The sequence below is a fragment of the Pseudochaenichthys georgianus genome, chromosome 6 (genome assembly GCF_902827115.2).
Source record: "Pseudochaenichthys georgianus chromosome 6, fPseGeo1.2, whole genome shotgun sequence".
Taxonomy (NCBI): Eukaryota; Metazoa; Chordata; class Actinopteri; order Perciformes; family Channichthyidae; genus Pseudochaenichthys; species Pseudochaenichthys georgianus.
This window is the reverse complement of record NC_047508.1, coordinates 43,030,737-43,038,016: the sequence shown is the minus strand read 5'-3', so window position 1 is coordinate 43,038,016 and position 7,280 is coordinate 43,030,737. Positions and strand designations below refer to the sequence as shown.

The 7,280-nt window shown below is 38.8% G+C and overlaps 1 pseudogene; it reads left to right on the top strand.

The window, feature by feature from the left end:
- The first annotated feature begins 3,141 nt into the window (after positions 1-3,141).
- LOC117448532 (high choriolytic enzyme 1-like) lies at positions 3,142-4,987 on the top strand (annotated as a pseudogene).
- The last annotated feature ends 2,293 nt before the right edge of the window (positions 4,988-7,280 follow it).

Here is a 7,280-nt window from a genome sequence, read left to right as displayed (position 1 = left end):
TTAAGGAAGGCCAGAGCTTCAGCTGTGTCAAATAGATTGTTCCCTTTAGTTAACGTTATTTAAAAGATAATGATCATGTCCCCTGTATTGTATTACGAGCGTCCATTCCCATTGGATAACGGAGAATTTTACACCCGGAAGTAAGCAGCCTATTCTCCTTACTGTCGATTGATTTTACAGTGATATCTGCACTACTCATCGACTAAAAAACACCAGATTATCCTTGTTAATTACACAACATTGATTGGTTTGAATTGTGTACAATGCTTTTGTATTTTCCCCCTTCGATTCGGAGAAACAAAGATTTTTTCGGAGTTTTAGGATGGCCGAAGACACTACACTACCCAGAATCCTCAGCTATCGTTTTGGACTACACCATGTGCTTAGCTTGACAAACTCCGTGATCAGTTCATTTAATTTAATTTCAAACCTTTATTTAACCAGATTGGTCCCATTGAGATCATAGATCTCTTTTTCAAGGGAGACCTGCAGCATATAGGTTCCACATGAAACATAAAACAATAAAGGACATTATACATTATATTTACAGGATACATAGTTATAGACATTTACAAGTGCCCATTGTATCGGCAAGCATTTCATTTACCCTAGCTTTAAAAACATGCAGAGTCCTCAACCTCTGTGATTGGATGCGTGACGTTTACACAGAGCGTCCAAAAGGACTTTGAAATGGAATGAAACCCATCGACGGCACACTATTCAAAACAGGAATCGAACGTGTCCTACCCCCTCCTCCCCCCTTAGGTCACAGGCTCCTCCAACAGTGCTACGCAATAAAACAGATACACAGAAAAAATAGTGAAATAGTGCAATAAGAGTCTATATACAAGTGATTGGAATATGATATATTAGATAAATAATTTCTAAGTAGCAGCCAGATGAATGTTATTTCTAAATTCAGGTGTTTAATAATCGTATAGCCTGTGGGATGAAGCTGTCTCTGTGTCTGGTGGTTTTAGTCCGGATGCTGTGGTACCGCCTGCCAGACTGCAGCAGACAGAACAGTTTGTGGCTGGGGTGATGGGGTCTTTTATAATCCTGAGGGCTTTCTTTAAGGTTAACCTGGTATTTTTACTCCACTACATTTATTTTAGTTACTTTACAGATTTGGATTAATGATGTAACAACCCTTAAATCAGACTTTAGTTACACCTGAATGAAATTCAGTGAAGGTGATTGTCAAGTGCCAACAATCAGACGAGATATTTGATAGTTGGTTGCTTGAGAAGACTAAATATTTATCTGCAGATCCGTTTAAAGCATATTCATTACTCGTTATTCTCTAATAGTTCATTAAAGACTGTATATAATTGCTATTTTGCACATCCCTTTCAAGATTTCAAGATTTTCTAAGGTTTATTGACATATCATATACACAACAGTGTAGTTATGCAATGAATGAATAACTTGGGTCACAGGTTCATCAACAGTGCATTACAAGACATCTATCAATGTGTGTATACTTCCACCATTACACTGTCGTATTCTGCACATTTCTTTAAATAAAGCCTTATTAGTTAGCACATCCTCCTATCAGGCACTAAACTGTTTTACTCTAGATATCATTTGAGTATCTTCTTGATATTTTCTATTCTATATTTATATAATTGACCTTCTACTTTCCCACTATTTTGTATGTACTCTTAATATTTGAATGTTTTCATAAAATATAACACATTCAAAAGTGCGTTACAAAAATGAAAGACATTAAGAAAAAGGCATTTTAAACAGTCATTAAAAAGCAACACAATCTTCCTGCATTGCAATTACTCTAAACGTGTAATAACGTGCTTTAACCAGAAGGTGGTTTGGGTTAAAAGGCTGTCAAGTTTACAGTGTTAACAAAATAAAATATACTGCTGTTTCCGGTTTAGTTTACGACGAATATTATTTTATTATTGTTTTGATATTTGTAACACAAAAGCGATGGAAAAAACCCGTAGCAACCAAAAAAAGATGGTCTTAACATGACCCAGCGGTCTAGAAGTTAATAAAAAACAATAATATCAAAACAAAATATTACTACTAACTTTATTGTGAAATTAAAACAGAACGGTAAAAGAATAGTTTCCGGTGTATTCTGATGCCCGATCTCTGTAGATAAATAAAGAACTAAGACAGATGTGTAATATTTAATGCAGCCAAACCATTTATTACAATGCATTCATGTGATGACTATCAAAGAGTAAAGCAAGCACTGCTGAATAAAGTATGATTTTCTCTTTTACGAAACGTTTTTTTTCATATGGAATGCAGTTGGAGGTCAACCAATCAAAGAACTTGAGGACTGATCACGGGGTTCATGGTGTAGTCCCAAACGATAGCTGAGGATTCTGGGTAGTGTAGTGTCTTCTGCCGTCCAAAAACTCCGAAAAAATATTTGTTTCTCCGAATCGAAGGGGGAAAATACAAAAGCATTGCACACAATTCAAACCAATCAATGTTGTGTAATTAACAAGGACAATTTGGTGTTTTTTAGTCGATGAGTAGTGCAGATATCACTGTAAAATCAATCGACAGTAAGGAGAATAGGCTACTTACTTCCGGGTGTAAAATTCTCCGTTATCCAATGGGAATGGACGCTCGTAATACAAGACATGATCATTATCTTTTAAATAACGTTAACTAAAGGGAACAATCTATTTGACACAGCTGAAGCTCTGGCCTTCCTTAAAAACAAACTAATTTAATAAAATTAACAGTTGCATTACACACAATGCACGTTGTAGAAATGCGTGTGTGCACCACGACAAAGGAGCCTCATTCACTTTACATTGGGGTTGTTTGCGTGGTGCCGACACGCAAATGTAACAAAGTTCGTGACTCCACCACGCATTGTGGTGTTAAGGAGTCGTGGTGGAGTCACGCATTCTGGTGAGATCAGGTTGTCTCAGATGTATACAAATATATAAGAAACATGTCTATGTGTTTTGCTCAAAATACCAAACGGTTCATGCATTTTAGACATCCCTCATATCCTCTATTCCAGCCCTGTTAGAGAAACGCAGATTTTGGGTCCTTAGCTTGAAAAAAAACAAAACGGAGAGATTGTCAGCTAAATGCTGCCGCGAGTAAACGTCATATGTTCCAAACCACATCAAGGATTATTTCTGAAACAGTATGACGCTCAAACTCTTTCTCTCTCTCAGGTTGACCACAAGGTGAGTTCCTTTTTATATTTCCTGCTGTTTTACACATGCTCTCTCCAGTACAGGTTAGCTCTGAGTGTTTGCGATGCTTGCTAATGTAAACAAAGACCATGTTACGTCCAAAACACGTCAGCCATTGTTTCTGATAGCAACTTTCTGATAGTGCCGAGGGTCCATATTTCTGATATTACGTCATATCAGACGCAAATCTGGATCAGCTCCGTTGTTCCCCCATTTTTAGAGATTAGGGTACGGAGGAAAAGAGAGAGGGTTTTGTTTTCTGACACCGGGGACACATATTTATGTTTAAAATACATGAAAATGTGAATTTTTCATAATAGGAGACCTTTAAATTGTGTCTTTTTGCAGCTGCTACTTGTACGTGGGCGTCGGGGCTACTCCCAGACGGTGTCTCTGGACCAGCAGGGCTGCCTGTATCACAGCACGGTTCAACACGAGCTGCTGCACTCGCTCGGGTTCAACCACGAGCAGTGCTGCTCCAACAGAGACCAGCACATCCACATCCTGTGGGAGAACATCCAGTCCGGTCTGTATCCTCTAAACGTTCAGTAATAATAGGGGGATAATGTGCAGCGAGGCGGTCATTAATGGGAAAAACAACAAAACAAAATCGATTAAAAAAAATATTCTGTCTTCTTCTGGTGATTTCCTTGAAATGTCTGTTTTCTGAACCTCGCTGTGATTGTCGTCCTCTCAGGTTGGGCGTACGCCTTCGACAAGATAAACACGCTGAACCTGAACACACCATACGACTACAACTCCGTCATGCAGTACCACAGGTTACCAAGCATTCATCATCATTTATAAACTAATGGATATAAGTCGAAGGAACAGTTCACCCAAAACAATGAGTTGCAGACAGAAGTGAGGCTTGAATTGCAATCACGAGAGCCCAAGAAATAAAAGTGCAAATGTATTTCTACGGACCCAAAAACAGCAAAATATGTTTCAAAAAGCTCAATTTTTACTTGAAAAAATAAAGCTTTGGACTACAGGTAGCCTGGACAGGTGAGTAACATTAAGCATTTATATCTTTTCGGGTAAGTTTGAATTCTGAGAAGAGAAAAAAACGGACTTTCGTCGACGGCCCAACATCTATCGACGCTGATAATTGGCTCGTGTGTAACAGCCTTTCGACCCCATTTACACGGAAGCGCAAACGGACCAAATTCATTATCAAAAAAGTCTTCCGGTCACACGCATTCGCCTCATTTAACGTGTCCGTTCACACGAGACCACTGGAAACGCTGTAGTACATATGCCGGGCCTGTAGGTGGCGCTGTACTTCTGCCACAGATTACACCAAAAGCAGCGAAGAAGACCCCCTAGCATGGTTGCCCTTCTGTTTATGCCCCGCGGTGGATTTAGCAACATGTAGTTCTCCATGTCCACTTGTTGCTGATGGTTGTGGTAGAGGAGCTGTAGCTGTAAGATATGTAGCACCAGCAGCAGCAGAGGCGGGGAGAGGCAGGGCTTCATCGTTATCAGAAAATGATCGTATAGGGCGTACCCACGGAGCCGTTTGGCCCCCAGAGCGTTCCGTTTGCGGGGTCCGTTACGGCCTCGTGTGAACACCGCCTTAGGAGCATTTGAGTCTCAATGGTTTCTAAATATTTAATATATATACAATCTAATAATAATGAAGCCTCTGTGCGCTAAATGTTTCCAGGTATGCCTTCAGCCGGAACAATAAGCCCACCATGGTGCCGATCCCCAACGCCAACGTAGAGTTCGACACGGCCAATCAGATGAGCAGGACCGACATCAGCAGACTGAACACGCTGTACAAATGTTGAAAGGTAAGAAAACACACGCTGGGTTCCCTTCATTCATCTGCTTTCAGGCCAAAGGAAAGTGTGTCTTTAACGTGTTTCTTCTGTTCCAACAGGTGGTGAGGAAACCCTGAGGACATGGGGCCATTTTAAAACATCAAACCAGATCTTTATAGCACAGTCTGAGAAAGTGTGTTGATAATAAATCTTCAAACATGTTCGATGAAGTGTATTTTGTAGTTTGTGCACTTATAAACACTTTTGTACTTTAGAAAATGTTCCTTAATTTAAATTCTACTACCTCAGTTTGACGAAAGGTGTGAAGAAGAGGTAAACGGAGATGTGTAAAAGCTGCGGAATCTCTTACGTATGAACTCAAACTCGTACTGTTTTTTAGTGTCTGTGTTTCAAACCATTAGCATTAAAACCAACTTAACTTACCAAAAGTACATATTGATGCATAAAGGTATATTTCATGTTATTGGATTATTGGTCCGTGCAGATGTTCTTTACTTAAATTACGCATGTGGTAAAACTGGGGCTTATTTAGTTTAAAAAAACAAACCCATTAAAAATCATCATCAATCATTTGTTGATCTTGTATTCAAGTAACTGAAGCTGACAAAATAATCGTTTTCGAGTCAAAAGTATGTATCATTTTGAACTGATGGCACTTGTCCCAATAGCCTGTTTTAAATTGAAGTTGTCTGAAGTCCTTACCACCAGCTGCTCTTGCAGTAATAAGTAGTGCACCTTTCTTACTGTGCACAATGTAGTGACTGCTTTCCGTCTTTTGGTTTCTTAGTTGTGTTCTCTGTATTTTATGTGTCTGTGTTGTGTGTAAGAATGTGTTGTGTTGCTGCCTTCTTGGCCAGGTCAGCATTGTAAATGAGATTGTATCTCAATGCTTTTTATGTGGTTAAATAAAGGTTAAATAAAAATAAAAATATTTATAATCTAATTTGCTAACAGTTCCTTTGCTAAGAAATATTGTTTAATATAAAATACTGACTTTAAAAAAGAGTATAATTTCCCCTGTGGCACGCTCCACTCTCCCTCATGGGAGACAGCACCTGGCATCAAGTTGAGACTGCCTTATCAAGAGAGGAGAACTGCTGCACACACACACACACACACACACACACACACACACACACACACACACACACACACACACACACACACACACACACACACACACATACACACACACACACACACGCGCCGCACACACACACACACACACCATCTGACTTCATATTGAGTATTTGTGGCTTCAGCATCATTTATTCTATCTCTTAGTCTTGTTGACTAGAACTCAAGGAGGACATTAACTCTCCAATCGAGGAAATAAAAGGTATTTCTTTATTAATACCTCAATAATGTGAAGCTGATTTTCCACATCTTTCTCGCTGACACTGTTAGTGGATATGAGGCTGCACTAATCCAAAGAAAAAAGAAGGTGTTTGAATGTTTAATGTTGATATTGATCTTGATAAACTGCTTTGAAATTAAGCGTTCACTCTGCAGGTCGTTGCTTAAAGACGCTCTGCTTTTAATGAATGAACAACGATGGAGAGAATGAACAAAAGGGTATTTTCTCCATGCAACTACAGTATACTTTATTTAAAAGACAAATTAATACAAAAAAACATATTCAAGGTAAGTCAAATAAAGTACCTCAGAATCTATCTTCAGTACAAAACTTGACTGCATGTAGTGTATACGTCTGTCCACCAGGGGGCGACACCCTCAAAGTTCACATGGAAACACCTGGTAGTAACACACCTTTACAGAACTGCTTTAATGACACAGGTATTTACGCATCACCACTAAAACTAAATGTGCTTTCCTCAGAATGTAAATGGGAGATCCTTTGCAACAGCATTTACTTTAATGAGAAGTTTCAAATGTACGCCTCCATCCAGAAAAGCCAATAAAAAAGAACTGATATAATACATTTAGAGTCACATACTATTTCAAACACAGCTTGCACAATCATCCTCAGTGTCATCTACACAGTGACCATCTTTAAAGATTGTTATGTTGTATGAATATGAATGTCATCTAGCCAGTTATCCATATTTCAAGGCAAGGCAAGTTTATTTATATAGCACCTTTCAACACAAGGCAATTCAAAGTGCTTTACAAAAATGAAAGACATTACTTTTAGTAAACGTTGCATGTGTTGTCAAGATGGTAACGATGATTCTTCATTTGCATGTGTTTTGGCAGGTTTGTGTTTTATATTTGCATCGTTTTGAAACTGCAGCGTGTTTATAATAAGTGTGTTGGCACCTGTCGGCCTCCATACTTA